Source organism: Mobula hypostoma, chromosome 5 (genome assembly GCF_963921235.1).
Source record: "Mobula hypostoma chromosome 5, sMobHyp1.1, whole genome shotgun sequence".
Taxonomy (NCBI): domain Eukaryota; kingdom Metazoa; phylum Chordata; class Chondrichthyes; order Myliobatiformes; family Myliobatidae; genus Mobula; species Mobula hypostoma.
This window is the reverse complement of record NC_086101.1, coordinates 65,996,847-66,021,264: the sequence shown is the minus strand read 5'-3', so window position 1 is coordinate 66,021,264 and position 24,418 is coordinate 65,996,847. Positions and strand designations below refer to the sequence as shown.

At 44.0% G+C, this 24,418-nt stretch overlaps 1 long non-coding RNA gene across 1 annotated transcript; it reads right to left on the bottom strand.

Annotated features, from left to right (window-relative positions):
- Window positions 1–9,381: 9,381 nt before the first annotated feature.
- Window positions 9,382–17,418, bottom strand: LOC134346214 (uncharacterized). The gene is made up of 3 exons (XR_010017869.1): window positions 17,365–17,418; window positions 11,730–11,916; window positions 9,382–9,934 (listed from the first exon to the last, which is right to left on the bottom strand). It is a non-coding gene; the product is annotated as an uncharacterized LOC134346214 (long non-coding RNA).
- Between the last annotated feature and the right edge of the window lie 7,000 nt (window positions 17,419–24,418).

Here is a 24,418-nt window from a genome sequence, read left to right as displayed (position 1 = left end):
CTGCTCACGCTTTCCACTGCCGTCCCCTCGATGAAGATTGACGTGTGTTCTCCTGACTTCATGAAATCCACCATCAGTTCCTTGGTCTTATTTATGTTGAGTACAAAGTTGTTGTTATGCCTCCTCACCACAATCTGAGATTCTCCTAACAATAGTCGTGTTGTCAGTGAATTTATAGGTGGCGGTTACAGTGCGTCTAACCACTCAGTAATAGTGTGGAGAGATTAACGCAGTGGACTAGGACTAAGCACACATTCACGAGATGCCCCTGCATTGATCACCATCGAGGATCAAGATTCAAAGATTCAAAGCACGTTTATAATCAAAGAATATATAAATTATACACTTTGAAATTTGTTGGCTTATAGACAGTCACAAAGCAACAAACTCCAATAACCCAACTAAAAAAAAACAAAAAAAAACAGTGCAGAGAAAGAGAGGAAAAAAACACATTGTGCATACAGTAGACGCAAGCCAATGGCATTCTGAACCAGCTTGAGTCCCAGATCTGCTCCTGAAGCAGCTGCAGTAGGCTGAAGCCAAGCCATGGTCCCCATTTTTCACACAAGCAGGGCAGAAACGCAGAGCAGCCGGATCAGTTCACGGCCTCATTGTCGCAGAGAAAGAAATCAACATCTGCAGGACAGCAAGCAATATCAGCACGGCCCTCATCTTCTTACCCCACCCTTGGGCTTCCAGTCTATCTGTGCTGGCACTTATATTGTCCCAGCACTGAGCAGTGCCATGTTCCAGGACTGGAATCCAGACGCAGCAGCGCACCTGGGCCGCCAGCCCGAAGCTATTCTAGATCTCGCCAGTTTGGCTTGGTGCTTGGAGCAATCTGACCTCACACCCAGGTTATGTGGATGAACATTGAGACTGTTCTGCATTGACTCCTCTCCAAGATTTTCCCTGTTCACTCTATCTCCATAAGCGACGCCAACTTCATCTGTGAACCCGACGGCCTAAACACGTGCCTCGTACTGCTCCAGCATGGTTCAACCCCAGACCAGCCTCGCCTCCTCCTGCCTCCTTACTGTCTGCGGTGGTAGCGCACCACAACTTGCTTCAAGAAGGGTGTTATAAGTAGTGATATTAGTCGCACATCTTTGGTAGCACCATGCTCAACTGGAATTCACCAGGCTAGATATTATTTCCAATTGCGTAACCCAAGAGGAAGTCTAGGATCAGATGTACAGAGAGGTACAGAGGCCAGGTTTTGAAAGTTGTTCATCAGTACTGAGAGGATGATGTTGTAATCAATAAACAGCAGCCTGAAGTAGGGGTTGTTATTGTCCAGGTGAACCAAAGCTGACTGGAGAGACAGTGAGATTGCATCCACTGTAAACCTACTGTGGTAATAGGCAACGTGCAATGGGTCTAGCTCCTTGCTCAGCAGAATTTAATTCTAGCTGCTATCTATCTTTCAGATCACTTGATCACAGTAAAGGTTGATGCTACTGGGCGATAGGTGTAGAGGCAGGTCTCCATGCTCATCCTGGGTGCCAGTATGATTAACACCCTGTTTTGAGGCAAATGAGAACGTCTAAGTGCAGTGGTGGAAGATGTCCTTGAACACTCCAGCCGTTGGTTGGCACAGGATTTCAGTACCCTGCCAGTTACACCATCTGGGCTTTATGGCTTGCATGGGTTCTTCATCTTGAAAGGAGTCCCGATGTTGGCCTCTGAGACAATTATCACAGGGTCACCAGATGCTGCAGGGATTCATACAGATTCATTTGTAACCCCACTTTCAAAATATGCCTTAGAGGCATTCAGTCCATTGGGAGTGAAGCATCACAACCATTTATTTTTTGATGTTTCATCTTGGAGGAAATATTGACTTGCAAACCTGCCATAAATGGCGCGCACAAAAAAAAACAACAGGAATTCTGCAGATGCTGGAAATTCAAGCAACACACATAAAAGTTGCTGATGAACGCAGCAGGCCAAGCAGCATCTATAGGAAGAGGCGCAGTCGACGTTTTAGGTCGAGACCCTTCGTCAGGACTAACTGAAGGAAGAGTGAGTAAGGGATTTGAAAGCTGGAGGGGGAGGGGGAGATGCAAAACGATAGGAGAAGACAGGAGGGGGAGGAATAGAGCCGAGAGCTGGACAGGTGATAGGCAAAAGGGGATACGAGAGGATCATGGGACAGGAGGTCCGGGAAGAAAGACAAGGAGGGGGGGGTGACCCAGAGGATGGGCAAGAGGTATATTCAGAGGGACAGAGGGAGAAAAAGGAGAGTGAGAGAAAGAATGTGTGTATAAAAATGAGTAACAGATGGGGTACGAGGGGGAGGTGGGGCCTTAGCGGAAGTTAGAGAAGTCAATGTTCATGCCATCAGGTTGGAGGCTACCCAGATGGAATATAAGGTGTTGTTCCTCCAACCTGAGTGTGGCTTCATCTTTACAGTAGAGGAGGCCGTGGATAGACATGTCAGAATGGGAATGGGATGTGGAATTAAAATCCGTGGCCACTGGGAGATCCTGCTTTCTCTGGCGGACAGAGCGTAGATGTTCAGCAAAGCGGTCTCCCAGTCTGCGTCGGGTCTTGCCAATATATAAAAGGCCACATCGGGAGCACCGGACGCAGTATATCACCCCAGTCGACTCACAGGTGAAGTGATGCCTCACCTGGAAGGACTGTTTGGGGCCCTGAATGGTGGTAAGGCAGGAAGTGTAAGTGTATCTCCCCCTCCCCCTCCAACTTTCAAATCCCTTACTCACTCTTCCTTCAGTTAGTCCTGACGAAGGGTCTCGGCTTAAAAAGTCGACTGCACCTCTTCCTACAGATGCTGCTTGGCCAGCTGCATTCACCAGCAACTTTGATGTATGTTGCTTGAATTTCCAGCATCTGCAGAATTCCTGTTGTTTGCGTTTAAATTCACTACTGCGAAACCTCTTCCGGTGATGCCTACATCAAAGAAGTTTAGATCCTCTCTTCGACGGGAGTTCAGTGAAACCATCTCTCACTGCTCCCCATCTGTAATTTCTTCGGCTCTTCAACTTTTCGACCACACTTTGACTCAGACTCGCTATCACAGCCATATATCCTTTCTTGGAATGTGCCTCCGTCGCCAACTTACTCCAGTTGGCTTTAGGATTAGTTTCCATGCCTCTCAATTTGGACCTTCTGAGGATCCCAGGTACTCACATTTTATTGACTCTGCCTCTCGCCGCTTCTTCCATCAAACTCTGAAGACGACTCTCTCCGCCATGAGGAGGTACTTGGTGTCCCTATCCCAGACCCTTCCACACCTTCGGGACACTTTCTTCACCATCTGTAATGGTCCTACCCATTATTTCATCCTCCGTTGGATTCACGCCTGCAATCGCCGTTTTTTTGACTTTGTCATGTTAGGCAAAGATCGCAAAATCCTACATCTACGGACTCCAGAGCCTGCCGGCCCCGACGCTAGCAGGCATGAACTTCAGATTGCAGCCTTTGCCATTGACCTCGGTGGCTCCAACACCTCAGGGCATATTCAAAACCCGGACTCCAGCAACGACCATGGACACCTTCACAGCGATTGCGCAACCACCAACTGCGACTCCAGCCTTGAACTCCAGGCCGGGTCTTTATGTGCTGCTGTTGTGACTCCCGTCTCCCCTTCCCCCACCACCACTCCGCAGCCCCGTCTTCCTCAGATCCCACCGTCAACTCCTGGGCCCTCAGAGGCTCCATCTTCCTCTCACCCCAACCCTCCCCTCTCCACTGACACCCCCAGCCTCCCCCCTCCCCCGTCTGATCCCAGCTCTCATCCGTGCCGGGTCTTTACCATCCTCTCCGACCTTCAACTGTCGGAGACAGAACGCTCTGTTCTCAGTAAGGGCCTCACGTTTGTCCCCCTTCGCCCACACCTCAGCGAGTTCCGTGTTCGCCACGATGCGGAACTTTTCTTCCGCCGTCTCCGTCTCCGAGCCTACTTCTTCGACAAGGACTCTTCCACCCCCACCGATGACCCCTTCTCCCGTCTTCAACCCTCCTCTTCTTCATGGACACCCCACTCTGGTCTTCTGCCTGCTCTGGATCTCTTTATTGCTAACTGCCGACGGGACATCAACCGTCTCGACTTCACCACACCTTGTCCCCATTCCAACCTCACTCCTTCGGAACGCTCTGCTCTCCACTCCCTCCGCACTAATCCTAACCTTATTATTAAACCCGCCGATAAGTGGGGTGCTGTTGTAGTCTGGCGTACTGACCTCTACCTTGCCGAGGCACAGCGACAACTCGCGGATACCTCCTCTTATTTACCCCTCGATCGTGACCCCACTAAGGAGCACCAGGCCATTGTCTCCCACACCATCACCGACTTTATCCGCTCAGGGGATCTCCCGTCCACTGCTACCAACCTTATAGTTCCCACACCCCGCACTTCCCGTTTCTACCTCCTACCTAAGATCCACAAACCTGCCTGTCCTGGCCGACCTATTGTCTCAGCTTGCTCCTGCCCCACCGAACTCATTTCTGCATACCTCAACACAGTTTTATCACCCCTTGTTCAATCCCTTCCGACCTATGTTCGTGACACTTCTCACGCTCTTAAACTTTTCGATGATTTTAAGTTCCCTGGCTCCCACCGCTTTATTTTCACCATGGATGTCCAGTCCTTATATACTTCCATCCCCCATCAGGAAGGTCTCAAAGCTTTACGCTTCTTTCTGGATTCCAGACCTAATCAGTTCCCCTCTACCACCACTCTGCTCTGTCTAGCGGAATTAGTCCTTACTCTTAATAGTTTCTCCTTTGGCTCCTCCCACTTCCTCCAAACTAAAGGTGTAGCTATGGGCACCCGTATGGGTCCTAGCTATGCCTGGCTTTTTGTTGGGTTTGTGGAACAATCTATGTTCCGTGCCTATTCTGGTATCTGTCCCCCACTTTTCCTTCACTACATCGACGACTGCATTGGCGCTGCTTCCTGCACGCATGCAGAACTCGTTGACTTTATTAACTTTGCCTCCAACTTTCACCCTGCCCTCAAGTTTACCTGGTCCATTTCCGACACCTCCCTCCCCTTTCTAGATCTTTCTGTCTCTGTCTCTGGAGACAGCTTATCCACTGATGTCTACTATAAGCCTACTGACTCTCACAGCTATCTGGACTATTCCTCTTCTCAACCTGTCTCTTGCAAAAACGCCATCCCCTTCTCGCAATTCCTCCGTCTCCGCAGCATCTGCTCTCAGGATGAGGCTTTTCATTCTAGGACGAGGGAGACGTTTTCCTTTTTTAAAGAAAGGGGCTTCCTTTCCTCCACTATCAACTCTGCTCTCAAACGCATCTCCCCCATTTCACGTACATCTGCTCTCACTCCATCCTCCCACCACCCAACTAGGAATAGTGTTCCCCTGGTCCTCACCTACCACCCCACCAGCCTCCGGGTCCAACATATTATTCTCCGTAACTTCCGCCACCTCCAACGGGATCCCACCACTAAGCACATCTTTCCCTCCCCCCCCCTCTGCATTCCGCAGGGATCGCTCCCTACACAACTCCCTTGTCCATTCGTCCCCCCCATCCATCCCCACTGATCTCCCTCCTGGCACTTATCCGTGTAAGCGGAACAAGTGCTACACATGCCCTTACACTTCCTCCCTTACCACCATTCAGGGCCCCAAACAATCCTTCCAAGTGAGGCATCACTTCACCTGTGAGTCGACTGGGGTGATATACTGTGTCCGGTGCTCCCAATGTGGCCTTTTATATATTGGCGAGTCCCGACGCAGACTGGGAGACCGCTTTGCTGAACATCTACGCTCTGTCCGCCAGAGAAAGCAGGATCTCCCAGTGGCCACACGTTTTAATTCCACATCCATTCCCATTCTGACATGTCTGTCCACGACCTCCTCTACTGTAAAGATGAAGCCACACTCAGGTTGGAGGAACAACACCTTATATTCTGTCTGGGTAGCCTCCAACCTGATGGCATGAACATCGACTTCTCTAACTTCTGCTAAGGCCCCACCTCCCCCTCGTACCCCTTCTGTTACTCATTTTTATGCACACATTCTTTCTCTCACTCTCCTTTTTCTCCCACTGTCCCTCTGAATATACCTCTTGCCCATCCTCTGGGTCACCCCCCCCCTTTGTCTTTCTTCCCGGACCTCCTGTCCCATGATCCTCTTGTATCCCCTTTTGCCTATCACCTGTCCAGCTCTCGGCTCTATCTCTCCCCCTCCTGTCTTCTCCTATCATTTTGGATCTCCCCCTCCCCCTCCAACTTTCAAATCCCTTACTCACTCTTCCTTCAGTTAGTCCTGACGAAGGGTCTCGGCCTGATACGTCGACTGCACCTCTTCCTACAGATGCTGCTTGGCCTGCTGCGTTCACCAGCAACTTTGATGTATGATAATTGGCGCACATTTGATTCTGTCTCTAATTCACCTGGAGTAGCTTTTTTTTCACTAATAAACTCTTCTCAGGATACCAGCAACATACAGATATCGATTTTAACCAATGTTTGAATGTCAAACTCTGCCATCTTCAGCAGGGATGATGCCTACGCATGTATTTTCCAGGTGTATATCTGTTCCCTTCGTCCATCCCTCCTGAATGGTTTGTCCTCATCCACTGTCCCAACTTGCTTACAATTAAATTCTAGTTCTTACTTAGAGTGAGAACTTTGTCTTTGTTAAAATTCTATTTTTCTAGTTTTATTTCCAGGCAGTCCCAAAGCCATTGGCATTAGCCGTTAGCCTTTCACCATCAGTCAATCATATCGCCATTGTGAATGCAATATTCTGCTTCCACAGATTTCTCCAAATAACCCAAAAGAAAACACCTTCAGATATGTTGACGACACCTTCTTAGTGTGTTCTCATGGACTCCAAGTACTCCAATAGTTCCATGACTATCTGAACAGTATACATCCAAACATTCTTTGCCTCCCATTCCTGGACATTCTAATATGACGGAAACCTGATGGTAGCCTCAGGTACAGCATCTATCAGAAACCCACTCTCAAAGACTTAAGCCTCAGCAATAACAGGTACCATCACACCTCCCAACACAGAGTGGTTCCCTCCAATTCGATTGACCATGAGAAAACTACTTTGGATCCAGAGAGTCTCCACAAGGAAATAAGGTTATTATGCACAACATTCTTACAGAGTGGCTACAAGTTGAAGGAAATAATCAGGCCCTTAATAGGGCCAACAGAAAAATCAGGAACCTGCCATTTGTCTTCCCTATATTTCCCGGGTTACTGGAAGGGTTGCCAGGATTCAGAAGAACTACTGGATTACTACCATCTAGAAACTCGTGAGGAAGCTTAAGTCACAGCAAATGCAGGTCAAAGATGACCTGGGGCTCAGGACAGCTGGAGTTTACAGGATTTCCTGTGAATGCGAAGCAGTGTGTATCAGCCAGATGGGGGTGCACTGTGGAAGCATGCATCAAGGAGCACAGGAGTATATCCATTTGGGTTAACTGGCGAAATTGATGGTAGCAGAACATTGCATTCGCAATGGCCATGGGATTGACTTTGACGGCACAAAACTACTGTGCCACACCAATGGATTTTGGGACTGCCTGGTGAAGGAAGTCATTAAAATTAAACTAGAGAAACAGAATTTTAAGCAAAGATGACCGTCTCACTCGAGGTAAAACTGGAATTTGATTGTAAACTGCGGGGGGCGGGGGTGGTGAACAGCGGACTGAATAAGGACTAACCAGATCAGGAGAGATGGACAATGGGGGTACATATACCACTAGATTAGACACGTGTAGGCATCATCACTGAGGAAGATGGCAGAGTTTGTCATTGAAACATTGGTTAAAATTGACACCTGTACCCATCTGGAAGCCCGAGAAGAGTTCATTCATCATATCCGCTGGGAAAGCACTAGATCCTTTTTCTTTTTTTTCACATTTAAGACAGCCTTCCTAGGTCATACTTGGTCATCTTTTAGAGTATTGGATCACAGTCTCGAATGCCACAGATCCAGCCTTTGATAGACTGTGAATCTTCTGTTTCATCCACAGCTTCTCATTTGGGTATGTCCAGTATGTTCTCAAAGTTCATTTACACATGCCTTGAAGAAGTCAGTGACAACTGAAGCATATTCATTCAGATCCAAAGCTCAATCCCTGAATATAGTCCAGTCCACTGATTCAGAGCAGTCCTGTAAGTGCTCCTCTGCCTCCCTTGGCCATACCTTTGTGGTCCACATCACTGGTGCTGCACTCCTCAGTTTCAGCTTGTACGCTGGGAGTAAAGGTGCATCCAGGTGATCAGACTTGCCAAAGTGTGGGCATGGGATGGCATGGTAAGCATTCTGGATAGTGGTGTAACAGTGGTCAACTGTGTTGGCTATATGTTGATGATAATTTGTCAGAGACTTCCTCAAGCTGGCCTGGTTAACATCCTCTGCAATGATTAGCAAGACAGCAGGATGTATGGTTTTGTAACTCAAGTGCTCAGCTCTTCCAGCGGTGGAATGTACACTGCAATCAGGATGTCGATGTTAAACCCCCTCAGCAGATAGAGTAGATTCCAGGTTAGGGGAGCAGGACTGAGATAAAAACACCATGTCTATGTACCATGATGAGAATCATAAAGCAAATGTTGCTCTGTAAATTAAAGTGTGCAGCAAAATACCTTGATGTCCCTCTGGTATTGCTGTCTTGCTTTGAAATCTTCAATTTTATTTTCCAGAGACTACATTACCCAGGTGGATGTTAGGGAGTGGGTGCCTCAGGGCCTTGTGTTTCAGTTTTATTTCTTAGCTCAGCCCTCTTTTTTATTTCTATTCTGTTAACATAGGTATTCCAAGATAAATATTTACCTTATGGACCTGCTCTAAACATTTCTGAATACATCCATTTCACATTATACACCCCCACTCCCTTCACACTAAAAATTGGCGTGCATATCAGTAATATATGACAGCTAACAATACAGAAGCTGTGTGCTGTGTACTAATATAGAAGAAAATGCAACTTCTTTTTTCAGATTGAAGCTTTCTTTCCACTAGGGGATTAAATCAGCTTTCTTCATACTTCCATTTTGCATGCAACCTATCACAGAAATAGGCATCAATTATACCTTTAGAATGGCAATTGAGCGACTTGTGAAATAAGTAAGTAGCGTTATTACAACTCTACTTTGATTGGCCAGTTTTCTTCTAATTCCATTCTATCATTGCCATGTACAAGCTCTTTTGATAAAATTGTGCATGATTATTATTTTAATTTAGGTCCATTATAATTGCTCATTATAACACAATGAATACTTTAAAGAAAAGGCTTTAACTTCCCTTAATTCCTTCCCACATTGGCTAACCCTTCCACAAAACAACTCATTTGTAAATGGGACAGTCAAAATACTAAGCATTTCTATGTGAGATTTAATTGGGATGAAGCTTCCTTTATTTTATATTGTGTAGAAATAAAAAAAACTGGCTCACTCATAAATAAATATTTCAAATGATTCTTTACATATTATTATCCATGTTCTATATATGGACAAAGTGTGGGAAGGAGGGATTACTTTTTGGGGTTTTTCTGATTTACTTTTTAGTTGGTTTGGTATAACATTGAGGGCCAAAGGGTATGTTCCTGTTCGGTACTGTTCAATGTTCTATTTCACTAATTTGTTATTGAAATACATTCAGATACAGTTATTATTATTCTCAGGTTTGGTCTGACAATTTTCTGTTGTCTTCTAAGATTCAAATAACATCTATTAACAAAGAATGTATCAATTATATACCTTGAAATTTGTCTGCTTACAGGCAGCCACAAAGCAAGAGCCCCAAATAATCCAATTTAAAAAAAACCGAAAACCACTGCGCAGAGAAAGAGAGAAAATAAAATGCATATCATGCAAACTATAGAAGCTATCCAACAGCATCCCAAATGAGACCGAGTCCCAGATCCACTCCCAGAGCAGCTGGAGTAGGCCCAAGTCTTGGTCCCCAGTTCACCACACCTGCGGGACAAAAACGCACAGCAGCCGGATCAGTTCACAGGTTCAGATCATTTCATCGCAGATAAATCTCACATAGAAGTGCTTAGTTTTTCCCATCAATTCAGTTTTGCTCAGCAATTCAATCAGATATTATGAAAGGAATTCAGAAGCAATTTATAAAGCCATATAGCTTCGCTATTACTGAAAAAAATCAAATAATTATACATATGGGTATTAGATACGACATGAGTTGGCATAGCATTTGCTGTTTTTTTCATTATAATGAAAATTAGCAGATAAATCTTAAAAACTATTTAAAAATACAATCATTCCTTCTACAATTTTCTCAGTTTCCTTTGATGTTATTCTATTCTGCCATAACAAGGTACATTATGAAATGGTATCAACAGGACAACAAATGGAGATATGCTAAGACAACGACACCATTGTTTCTTACCAAATATTTTGTCTTGTTGATATGAATTAATGACAGTGAGCATAATCATGGAAACAAAAATCATGCTTCAAACTCAAACAGTATTTGAGTGTTATGAAATTAAGTCAGCTTTCAAAGAATTTCTTGACATGTATGAATAATAACATTCTGCGGCTTTCATCATTAATGGTGAAACATCTCTATCAGAATCAGATCTCTCCCTCGATACTGTTGGTGGATGTTGCCATAGCAAGGTTTAATCAGCACGGGTTGTAGATTTAGACTCTAATTCAGGTTTATGATATGTTCTAGTTCTGGTCATTCTTTTTTATTAGTACTTTTGGACAATACAGAATGGGGCTGGTCTGCAGATAATGAACACTCAGCTGAACAGTACTCAAATGTGCCTTTTAATTTTGTGTTTATATTCTGTTTTTTAAACATTCTTTTTTGTTGCCATTTGCACATGGGCGGGGAGCAAGACTGAATGTTTTTTGAAAAAGCTGGTTCCATGGTTTTTCTTTGATTCATGATTGTCCGTGGGGAAAATAGATTTCAGCATTGTATACTGCATATGCACATTGTTAAAAAATGTTATTTGAACCTTAAAGAATCAGGATTAGTTTTATTATCACTGACGTCTGTTATGAAATTTGTCGCTTTGTTGGAGCTATACAATGCAAGGTATAAAAATTACTGTTACTGTCAGTTCTCTGTTTAAATGAAAGCAAATCCCAGCTTTTTCAATCTTTCCTCACAGTTCTAATTTTCCAGTCCTCATGATTTACCACTGCATAATGAAGTGGAGTTCTTTCATGTTGATTAAGAAATCCAGTATTTAATTAGGTAGCCCTTATCACCACAAGAGTCCAGTCAGATACATACATGTGTGGGAAGTCAACAGTGCTGGTAAATTGCACGGCCTGAGATGTCACCTTGTCATGGCTGAAATCAAAATGTGCAACACAGTATTGAATACTGTGACAGGGTGGGCTCTCTAATGCAGTGGTGACTTGAAGTTTGAAGACACAACAAGGATCTTCTGCATCCATTTGTGTCAAGGGAAGTAAGAGTCACCATGGTGTTAACTTCCAAGGCAGCATCATCTAGGCATTGGCTGACATTTAAAAATGATAAAGATCTCGGAAACCTTGCAAATATATTTTCATCAGAGTGATCTAAGCAGAATGCAGTACCTCAGAAGACCGAGGGCGTGGTTTCTTCATAGGAAAGATATCTTTGTCTCCTACCTTGAATTTCCCAACCCAACCTGCTTAGTCCATCATTATCTCACTGTAGCTTGGAATCCAATAAGTTAACTCCAGTAACCTACATCATATGCAGATGCTGAGATACATTCTACAATGTGCTGGGACTCACCGGTGATGTAACCCGGGATCATTGTCGCGGGTCTTTCAACATCAGACACTCTCACGCAGGTGATCCAGCCAGAGTTGACCAGGCCCTGGCTTGCGTCTCAGCAGCACTGGTCCACGGGTCACGCTTCTTGATCCATAGCCACCTGGAGCCCCTGTCACAGTCCTGATGACGGTCCTTTTTGCAGCCCCTATAATGCCAAGGCGAGAATAGGTTCAGCACAATGAGCAGCCAACACAACCCCACGTCTATAGGCTTGCATCTTGCTCTCCACCCCATCTCTGGTACTGCTCTACCAGCTCCCGGTCTTTGGCTTCCTAACGCTCAAATGCCTCCTCAATCCAGTTTTCCCAAGGAATTGTCAGTTCTATCATGGAAAAAGACACCCTGAGACACCATGTGCAGGCAAAAATTAATGAAGTAAAGAAGAATATGTAAGAATGTAGAAGTGATCATTGACAGAGGACATAGAAACATAGAAACATAGAAAATAGGTGCAGGAGTAAGCCATTCGGCCCTTTGAGCCTACACCGCCATTTATTATGATCATGGCTGATCATCCAACTCAGAACCCAGCCTTCCCTCCATACCCCCTGACCCCTGTAGCCACAAGGGCCATATCTAACTCCCTCTTAAACATAGCCAATGAACTGGCCTCAACAGTTTGCTGTGGCAGAGAATTCCACAGATTCACCACTCTCTGTGTGAAGAAGTTTTTCCTAATCTCAGTCCTAAAAGGCTTCCCCTCTCTCCTCAAACTGTGACCCCTCGTTCTGGACCTCCCCAACATCGGGAACAATCTTCCCGCATCTAGCCTGTCCAATCCCTTTAGGATCTTATACGTTTCAATCAGATCCCCCCTCAATCTTCTAAATTCCAACGAGTACAAGCCCAGTTCATCCAGTCTTTCTTCATATGAAAGACCTGCCATCCCAGGAATCAATCTGGTGAACCTTCTTTGTACTCCCTCTATGGCAAAGATGTCTTTCCTCAGATTAGGGGACCAAAACTGCACACAATACTCCAGGTGTGGTCTCACCAAGGCCTTGTACAACTGCAGTAGTACCTCCCTGCTCCTGTACTCGAATCCTCTCGCTATAAATGCCAGCATACCGTTCGCCTTTTTCACCGCCTGCTGTACCTGCATGCCCACTTTCAATGACTGGTGTATAATGACACCCAGGTCTCGTTGCACCTCCCCTTTTCCTAATCGGCCACCATTCAGATAATAATCTGTTTTCCTATTTTTGCCACCAAAGTGGATAACTTCACATTTATCCACATTAAATTGCATCTGCCATGAGTTTACCCACTCACCCAACCTATCCAAGTCACCCTGCATCCTCTTAGCATCCTCCTCACTGCTAACACTGCCACCCAGCTTCGTGTCATCCGCAAACTTGGAGATGCTGCATTTAATTCCCTCATCCAAGTCATTAATATATATTGTAAACAACTGGGGTCCCAGCACTGAGCCTTGCGGTACCCCACTAGTCACCGCCTGCCATTCTGAAAAGGTCCCGTTTATTCCCATTCTTTGCTTCCTGTCTGCTAACCAATTCTCCACCCACACCAGTACCTTACCCCCAATACCGTGTGCTTTAAGTTTGCACACTAATCTCCTGTGTGGGACCTTGTCAAAAGCCTTTTGAAAATCCAAATATACCACATCCACTGGTTCTCCCCTATCCACTCTACTAGTTACATCCTCAAAAAATTCTATGAGATTCGTCAGACATGATTTTCCCTTCACAAATCCATGCTGACTTTGTCCGATCATTTCACCGCTTTCCAAATGTGCTGTTATCACATCCTTGATAACTGACTCCAGCAGTTTCCCCACCACCGACGTTAGGCTAACCGGCCTATAATTCCCCGGTTTCTCTCTCCCTCCTTTTTTAAAAAGTGGGGTTACATTAGCCACCCTCCAATCCTCAGGAACTAGTCCAGAATCTAACGAGTTTTGAAAAATTATCACTAATGCATCCACTATTTCTTGGGCTACTTCCTTAAGCACTCTAGGATGCAGACCATCTGGCCCTGGGGATTTATATGCCTTCAATCCCTTCAATTTACCTAACACCACTTCCCTACTAACATGTATTTCACTCAGTTCCTCCATCTCACTGGACCCTCTGTCCCTTACTATTTCTGGAAGATTATTTATGTCCTCCTTAGTGAAGACAGAACCAAAGTAATTATTCAATTGGTCTGCCATGTGTCTTTCTCCCCATAATCAATTCACCTGTTTCTGTCTGTAGGGGACCTACATTTGTCTTTACCAGTCTTTTCCTTTTTACATATCTATAAAAGCTTTTACAGTCCGTTTTTATGTTCTCTGCCAGTTTTCTCTCATAATCTTTTTTCCCCTTCCTAATTAAGCCCTTTGTCCTCCTCTGCTGAACTCTGAATTTCTCCCAGTCCTCAGGTGAGCCACTTTCTCTGGCTAATTTGTATGCTACTTCTTTGGAATTGATACTATCCCTAATTTCTCTTGTCAGCCACGGGTGCACTACCTTCCTTGATTTATTCTTTTGCCAAACTGGGATGAACAATTGTTGTAGTTCATCCATGCAACCTTTAAATGCTTGCCATTGCATATCCACCGTCAATCCTTTCAGTGTCATTTGCCAGTCTATCTTAGCTAATTCACGTCTCATACCTTCAAAGTTACCCCTCTTTAAGTTCAGAACCTTTGTTTCTGAATTAACTATGTCACTCTCCATGTTAATGAAGAATTCCACCATATTATGGTCACTCTTACCCAAGGGGCCTCTCACGACAAGATCGCTAATTAACCCTTCCTCATTGCTCAAAACCCAGTCCAGAATAGCCTGCTCTCTAGTTGGTTCCTCGACATGTTGGTTCAAAAAACCATCCCGCATACATTCCAAGAAATCCTCTTCCTCAGCACCTTTACCAATTTGGTTCACCCAGTCTACATGTAGATTGAAGTCACCCATTATAACTGCTGTTCCTTTATTGCACACATTTCTAATTTCCTGTTTAATACCATCTCCAACCTCACTACTACTGTTAGGTGGCCTGTACACAACTCCCACCAGCGTCTTCTGCCCCTTAGTGTTACGCAGCTCTACCCATATCGATTCCACATCTTCCCGGCTTATGTCCTTCCTTTCTATTGCGTTAATCTCTTTTTTAACCAGCAACGCCACCCCACCTCTCCTTCTTCATGTCTATCCCTCCTGAATATTGAATATCCCTGAACTTTGAGCTCCCATCCCTGGTCACCCTGGAGCCATGTCTCTGTGATCCCAACTATATCATAATCATTAATAACATCTGCACTTTCAATTCATCCACCTTATTACGAATGCTCCTTGCATTGACACATAAAGCCTTCAGGCGCTCTTTTACAACTCTCTTAGCCCTTGTACAATTATGTTGAAAAGTGGCCCTTTTTAATGCTTGCCCTGGATTTGTCGGTCTGCCACTTTTACTTTTCTCCTTTATTCTTTTTGCTTCTACGCTCACTTTACACCCCTCTGTCTCTCTGCACTGGTTCCCATCCCTCTGTTGTGAACTAACCTCCTCACGCCTAGCCTCTTTAATTTGATTCCCACCCCCCAACTATTCTAGTTTAAAGTCACCTCAGTAGCCCCCGCTAATCTCCCTGCCAGGATATTGGTCCCCCGAGGATTCAAGTGTAATCCGTCCTTTTTGTACAGGTCACGCCTGCGCCAAAAGAGGTCCCAATGATCCAAAAACTTGAATCCCTGCCCCCTGCTCCAATCCCTCAGCCACGCATTTATCCTCCACCTCATCGCATTCCTACTCTCACTGTCGCGTAGCACAGGCAGTAATCCCGAGATTACTACCTTTGCGGTCCTTTTTCTCAACTCCCTTCCTAGCTCCCTATATTCTCCTTTCAGGACCTCATCCCTTTTCCTACCTATGTCATTGGTACCTATATGTACCACGACCTCTGGCTCCTCACCCTCCCACTTCAGGATATCTTGGACACGATCAGAAATATCCCGGACCCTGGCACCAGGGAGGCAAACTACCATCCGGGTCTCTGGACTGCGTCCACAGAATTGCCTATCTGACCCCCTTACTATCGAGTCCCCTATCACAACTGCCCTCCTCTTCCTTGCCCTACCCTTCTGAGCTGCAGGGCCAGACTCTGTGCCGGAGGCACGGCCGCTGTCGCTTCCCCCGGGTAAGCTGTCCCCCCCAACAGTACTCAAACAGGAGTACCTGTTGTTAAGGGGCACAGCCACCGGGGTGCTCCCCATCACCTGACTTTTCCCCTTCCCCCTCCTAACCGTGACCCACTTGTCTGCCTCCCGTGGCCCCGGCGTGACCACCTGCCTTCCACTCCTCTCTATCACCTCCTCGCTCTCCCTGACCAGACGAAGGTCATTGAGCTGCAGCTCCAGTTCCGTAACACGGTCCCTTAGGAACTGCATCTCGATGCACTTGGCGCAGATGTAGACGTCCGGGAGGCTTGGAGACTCCAGGGTCTCCCACATCCGACACCGAGAACAGCAAACTGCCCTCACAGTCATAATGCCCCTCTCCTCAAATAGCAACAGAAAATGAATGTCAAACCTTCCTCGCCTCGCCTACTTCCGCCTAAGCCCGGTGAGCCGAAGCCCTTAAGTCTTCACTCTGCTCCCGGCTCACTCCGCCACCCGCAAACTACGCTGCCCGCTCTATGAGGCTTTGTTCCTTTTAAATCTGCCGCGTTGCACTGCCCGACGTCACACGCCTCCGCAGTCCCGCCTCTCAGTACGCCGTTGGAGAAAAAAAAAACGAAAATTTCAAAAATCTCTTTCTCGGCACTCCCACTCAGACTCTCAGACTCCTTCTTCGAATCAAACCCGAAGCAGGAATATAGTAATTTGGCTTTATTCTGATACCTGATAACAGATATAACAGATTCTCATTAATTAAATAAAATGTGATTGACACCTGCAAGATACAATTCATCAAGAATTTTTTTTTCAAAGGATATTGGAAAATGAAACAATCAGAAATTAGTGAGGTTCAAATTGAATGCGGAACATGTGACATCATCTTACCCTCGATTTCTGTAGAGAAGTTCCAACAAATCTGAACAAGCGATGAAATATAGCATGGAATTTAGCATTTCTCCAGTGCAAATGGAAAATGCTCAGGTACCTCAATACTTGTAAATGTTTATAGGACAGCTTCAGACCTCAGCCCTTTGATAATTTGAGGCACATCATTCAAGGAGAAGTGAAGAGTCTTTTGGAGTAGACTCTTCACAGATGGGCATATATTCCTCATATTAATTGTGTTTCATTTATGTCCTTCAACTCTGTTCTCATCCCTCTCATCCAAACTTCTGCCCACACTTCCAGATATGTAAAAATCACGGGCTCACAAATATAGTCACATACACACAAGAGATTCTGCAGATTCTGGAAATCCAAAGCAAAACATACAAAATGCTGGAGGAATTCAGCAAGTCAGGCAGTATCTATGGAAATTACTAAACAGTCTACGTTTCAGGCTGAGACTTTTTTTCAGGTCTGGAAAAGAAGAGGGAAGATGCCAGAATAAAAAGGTGGGGGGGGGGAGTGACATGAGGATAGCTAGAAGATGATAGGTAAAGCCAAGAAGGTGGGAAAGCTAAAGGGTTACTCACACTCAACACAGTGTGGCTCCAGCCACACTATTGATTCAGATTAACAGACCTGGATCTGATCACAACGTGACTTCGTTATAAAAAAGCATTCTGCTTCATCAAAGGGACGAGCACAAATTGTCATGGCAACACACCTGGCCCATTTAAATAATATCAACATCTGAGTAGAGAGAGTGCAAAGAGAATTGCATTCTCCACGTCATGAGTGCTGGACCAGTCATGACATTTTTCACTCAATCAGCTTCATCAACCTGGCCCTAAAATATCAGCATCAATGGAAGTGTTGCCACAAAACGATTAAAGTTGAAACTCTCAAGGACTCCACAAAAGCTGTGTCTCACTGTCAATCTGTCAGCTCCAGCAAACAGGAGCTGTTGGGTATTCACAATTCATACGGTGCCTTGAAGTCTGCATAACAGGGCTCTGTGAAGACTCAGCTCGTCTACTCAGGGAACTCAGACTGATTTTGTGAGAATGACCAGCAGATTGAGAAGCAATCAACTGAAAAGATAGGGTATTCCCAGTTCAAAAGCTTCATTATTTGCACAGGAGATTTAAAAGGATATTGCTTGGATTAGAGAGCATGCCTTGTGAGAATAGGTTGTGTGAACTTGGCTTTATCTCCTTGCATTGACGGAGGATGAGAGGTGACCTGATAGAAGTGTATAAGATGATCACAAGACAAAGGAGCAGAAGTAGGCTATTCAGCCCATTGAGTCTGCTCTGCCACTCCACCATAAGCTAAACTATTCTCTCATCTAGTTTCAATTTCCAGCTTTTCCCCCATATCCCTTGATACCCTGACTAATTAGATACCTATTAATCTCCTCCTTAAGCACCCTCAATGATCGGGCCTCCACAGCTGTATGTGGCAACGAATTCCATAAAACCACGACCCTCTGGCTAAAAAAATTTCTCCTCATCTCTGTCTTAAATGGGTACCCTCTAATTCTAAGACTGTGACCTCTTGTCCTGGACTCACCCACCAAGCGAAACAGCCTTTCCACATCTACTCTGTCCAACCCTTTCAACATTCAAAATATTTCTATGAGATCCCCTCTCATTCTTCTTTACTCTAATGAATACAGTCCAAGAGATGACAAACACTCCTCATATGTTAGCCCCTGCATTCCAGGAATCATCCTCGTAAATCTTCCCTGAACTCTCTCCAACATCAGAACATCCCTTCTAAGATAGGGGGCCCAAAACTGCACACAGTACTCCAAATGAGGTCTTACCAGTGCCCCATAGAGCCTCATCAACACCTCCTTACTCTTATGCACTATTCCTCTTGAAATGAATGCCAACATAGCATTCACTTTCCTTACTGCCGATTCAACCTGGTGGTTAACCTTTCGGGTATCCTGCACAAGGACCCCCAAGTCCCTTTGCACTTCCGATTTTTGAATTTTCTCCCCATCTAAATAATAATCTGCCCGATTATTTCTTCTTCCAAAATGTACAACCGTACATTTCTCAACATTGTATCTCATCTGCCATTTCTTTGCCCATTCTCCTAAACTGACCAAGTCGCTCTGCAACCTTTCCGTTTCTTCAATACTTCCTGCTCCTCCACCTATCTTGGTGTCATCCACAAACTTAGCCACAAAACCATTTAATCCATAATCCAGATCATTGATATACATTGTAAAAAGAAGCGGCCCCAACACCAACCCCTGTGGAACACCACGAGTAACTGGCAGCAAATCAGAATAGGATCCCTTCATTCCCACCCTTTGCTTTCTGCCTATCAGCCAATGCTCCACCCATTCCAATATCTTTCCTGTAATTCCATGGACTCTCATCTTATTAAGCAGCCTCTGATGCGGCACCTTATCAAAGGCCTTTTTGAAAATCCAAATACACAACAGCCACAGCTTCTCCCTTGTCAATCTTATTTGAGATTACCTTAAAAAATTCCAATAGGTTGGTGAGGCAGGATCTTCCCTTCATTAAACCATGCTGGCTTGGTCCCATCTTGTGATGCGCCTCGAGGTGTTTCATAACCTCGTCCTTGAGGATCGACTCCAAAAACATTCCAACCACCGATGTCAGACTGTAATTTTCTTTTTGCTGCCTTCCTCCTTTGTTAAACATTAGAACTACATTTGCGACCTTCCAGTCCCCTGGAACCATGCCAGAGTCTATCGATTCCTAGAAGATCATTTCCAATGCCTCCACAATCTCCAAAGCCACCTCCTTCAGAACCCGTGGGTGCACCTCATCTGGTCCAGGGGACTTATCTATTCTTAGTCCACTTAGCTTCCCAAGCACTTTCTCTCTAGTAATCTTGACTGTACCTAATCCTATTCCCTGAGACCTCTGGCTATCAGGTATGTTGCTAGTGTCTTCCACTGTGAAGACTGATGCAAAATACTCATTTAGTTCCTCTGCCATCTCTTTGTTATCCATTATAATTTCTCCAGCATCATTTTCAATCGGTCCCGTATCTACCCTTGTCACTCTGTACTCTTCATACATTTTTAAAAAAACTCTTAGTATCCTTTTTTATGTTAATTGCCAACTTCCTTTCATAATTCATCTTTTCTTTCCTAATGACTTTCTTAGTTTCCTTCTGTAAGTTATTAAAAGTCATGCAGTCCTCAGTTTTCCCACGAATTTTTGCTTCCTTGTACACCATCTCTTTTGCTTTTATTTTAGCCTTAACCTCTCTCGTTGGCCACATTCGTGCCATTTTTCCATTCATGATTTTCTTTTTTCTTGGAATATATTTTTCCTGCACTTTCCTTTTTTTTTGTAGGAATTTCATCCAATTCTGCTCTACCGTCTCTCCATCTAGCTTACTTTTCAAATCGACTTGGGCCAGTTCCTCTCTCATACCACTGTAATTTCCTTTGTTCCACTGAAATAGCAATACACCTGATACCAGCTTCTCCTTTTCAAATTTGAAACTGAACTCAATCATATTATGATCACTACTTCCAAGAGGTTCCTTTACCTCCAGCTCCCTAATCGCCTCAGGTTCGTTACACAGCACCCAATCCAAAACAGCCGATCCTCTGATGGGGTTATGGACAAGCTGCTCCAAAAAGCCACCCCGTAGGCATTCTACAAACTGCCTCTCCTGAGATCCATTACCTTCCTGACTTTCCCAATCCACTTTCATATTAAAATCCCCCATAATTATCTTGACATTTTCCTTCTGATATGCTTTTTCTATTTCCAGCTGTAACTTGTAGTCCACATCCCAGCTGCTGTTTGGATGCCTGTATATAACTGCTATTAGTGTCTTTTTACCCTTGCCATTTCTTAATTCTACCCATAAGGATTCTACCTCTTCTGATCCTAGGTCCCTTCTTTCTATTGATTTGATATTGTTGCTTACCATCAGGGCCACGCCACCCCCCTTACCTACCTTCCTATCTTCCTATACACTGTGTATCCTTGGACATTCAGCTCCCAATCACATCCATCATTTAGCCATGACTCGGTAATGGCCACAATGTCATATATTTTAACCTGTAGCTGTATAATAAGGTCATTTACTTTATTTCTGTTGCTGCGTGCATTTAAGTACAATACATTTACTTTTAATAACTTACAGAAGGAAACCAAGAACGTCATTAGGAAAGAAAGATGAATTATGAAAGGAAGTTGGCACTTAACATAAAAAAGGATACTAAGAGCTTTTTTAAATATATGAAGAGTAAAAGAGTGACACGGGTAGATATGGGACCGATTGAAAATGATTCTGGAGATGGAAAGGCACTGGAGTATTCCAATCAGACGAACACAAGATGACATACTCTGGTGGAGATAAACATGAAATGGGTGTTGCAATCATCTTAGACAAAGAAACATCCAAGAGCCTGCGAGGATACTGGCATATCTCAAACATCATGACGCTAATCAAACTAAAAGGACAACAAAACAACATCTCTACCATCCAGGTATATGCACCCACAAGGGTAAGCTCAGAGGAAGATATTGATGCCTTCTACCACTCCCTAGACAAAGCACGAGAAGAATACAAATCACCAGAAGCCATCATAGTCATGGGCAGCTTCAATGCAAAAGTTGGTCAGGAAAGAGAAGACCATATTGTTGGAGACCAGGGACTGGGAGGAAGAAATGAAAGAGGAGAAAAGCTTATATCATGGTGTAAAACAATCAATCAGATAATCACCAACACTTGGTTTAAACAACGTCCAAGAAGGAAATGGACATGGAGAAGCCCAGGTGGGAACTACAAAAATCAAATTGACTACATAACAATCAATAACACATTCAAAAACGCGATAACTCAATCTAAAAGCTACCCTGGAGCAGACTGCAGAAGCGACCACATACCAGTCATTTGCAAAATGAAAATAAAGATGAGAAAATTAGAGAAACCAAAAAGACCAGAACTACTGGATTAGCAACAACTACAAAACAGCCCTCATCTGTAAACAGAATACACAATCAAGGTGAAAAACCGTTTTCAATTGCTGCAGGATGAAGGAGGCAAATCTTCCTGGGACGTACTGAAGGAATCCATGGCTGCAGCTGCAAAAGAAACCATCCCACGAAAAGAACGGAAAAGTAAGAAGAAATGGATAACTGAAGATATAATGCAATTGACACAACAAAAACAGGCCATCAAACTAAGAAACAGTGAAGAATACAAGCCACTTGATAAGACAATAAAAAGAAAATGCAGAGAAGCTAAAGGCAGATGGCTATATGAGAAATGCTCAGAGATAGAAATGCTACAAATCCATAAACGTGGAACAAAGTTGATGCACAATAAGATTAAAGAACTAACGGAAAAATTACCTTGCTCAGCAAGTGGATGCATCAAGGCAAAAGATGGCAGCTTAATTATGAACAAAGGAAATCCTAAGCTGATGGACAGAATATATAAGAGAACTTTTTGAAGACCATAGAGGAGAACAACTGAACATAAAGAAGAATCCTGATGGACCTAGAATTCTAAAATCAGAAATTCGAGCAGCCGTAAATAAAACAAAACATAACAGAGCAATTGGTCCAGACAACATCGCTGTTGAAATGATACTGACCTTTAGAAGATTTTGGAATAAAGAAAGTAACAGAAATAGCAAAAATGAAATCTATGATCATGGGGAGATACCTGATGATTTAAGTAAATCAATGCTCATCACACTTCCAAAGAAAGAGGGAGCAACAGAATGTAAGTTACATCGTACAATAAGCCTGATGAGTCATGTGGCAAAAATTATTCTCAGAGTAATCATGATGAGAGCGAGATGCTGTATAAAACCAGTAATAAGTAAAGAACAATGCAGCTTTGTGGAAAACACTGGAACCAGAAATGCAATTTTCATGCTACAGATGATCTGTGAACGAGCAATCTAGGTACAAAAAGACATCTACCTATGTTTCATTGATTATACAAAAGCTTTTGACACTGTCAGACAGCAAGATCTTCTGGAAATGCATCAAGATCTTGACATAGATGGGAAAGATATAGGTTTCTTAAGAAACTTATACTGGGATCAGACAGCATCCATCAGAATAGAAGGAGAAGTGAGTGACTATGTGAATATCTTGATAGGATTCAGGCAAGGTCGTGTCTTTTCACCAGACTTATTCAACTTGTATAGTGAAAATATCTTGAGAAGTATCAAAGACATCAAAGGATTCACAATTGGAGGCCATCATATAAATAACATCAGATATGCTGATGACATCGTACTAATAGCTGACTCAGAAACAAAACTTCAAGAACTACTCACTATAGTGGCAGCAGAAAGTAATCGCAGAGGCCTCTCAATCAACACCAAGAAGACAGAAAGCATGATCATCTCCAGAAAGACAAACGTCCCACAATGTGTGATCAAGATCGGAAATACAAACATCAAAGAAGTCAACAAATTCAAATATCTTGGCAGCCTAATAACAAGTAATGGCAGGTGCGACACAGATATCAAATACAGAATAGCAATGGCGAAAGAAACTTTCCAAAAAATGAAAACCATATTAACAGACAGAAAGATGAGCAAGTACATTAAAAACAGAATACTGCAGTGCTACATTTATTCTATCCTGACTTATAGAATTGAATGCTGGACCATTTCTCCAGCAATGGAAAAGAGACTAGAGGCAGCTGAATTATGGTTCTACAGGAGAATGTTAAAATAATCATGGACCACACACACATCAAATGAAAAAGTTCTCAGAAGAGCCCAAGCAGTTCGATCACTCATACCAACAATAAGAGAAAGACAACTCAGACTCCTGGGACACATCATGCGGAAAGATGAACTAGAAAAACTTATACCCTCTGGAAAGATTGAGGGGAATAAGCCTAGAGGAAGGTCTCGGCTTATGTACATCAAAAGCATAACCAGGTGGCTACACATCGAGAAAATGGAAGTCATCCAAAAAACGAAGGATAGATCTATATGGAAAACCATGGTCACCAAAGTCCACATCGGATATGGTAGCTAGACAGACAGACAGACATTTAGATCAGTATCTGTTACAGATTTTGATATATTTCTATCGTACAGCAGATTATCATGTCTATTCAGCTGCCTGGCCTTCTTGCCATCTTTACTGCACAGTATCTTTGACTTATTTCTATTTTTCTTTTCCTTGATCCTAACACCCTGGTTTCCTTCCCCCTGCCAACTTAGTTTAAAACCTCCCTAGCAGCTATATTAAACAATCCCGCAAGGATATTAGTACCCTTTGAGTTCAGGTGTAACCCATCGTTTTTGTGTAAGTCATAACTCCCCCAAAATAGATCCCAATGATCCAAGAATTTGAAGCCCTACCCCCCTGCACCAGTTACTTAGCCACACATTCATCTGTTTAGTTCTGCTATTCTTACCTTCATTAACACGTGGCTCAGGCAGTAATCCTGAGATTATTACTTTCCAGCTTTTCAATTTTCTTCCTAGCTCCCAGCAAACTTCCTTCAGGGCCTCCTCTCTTTTTCTGTCTATGTCATTGGTACCAACATGTACCAAGACTTCTGGCTGCTCGCCCTCTCTCCACAGAATACTCTGGAACCGATCTGAGGCATCCCGTGCCCTGGCACCAGGGAGGCAACACACCATCCGAG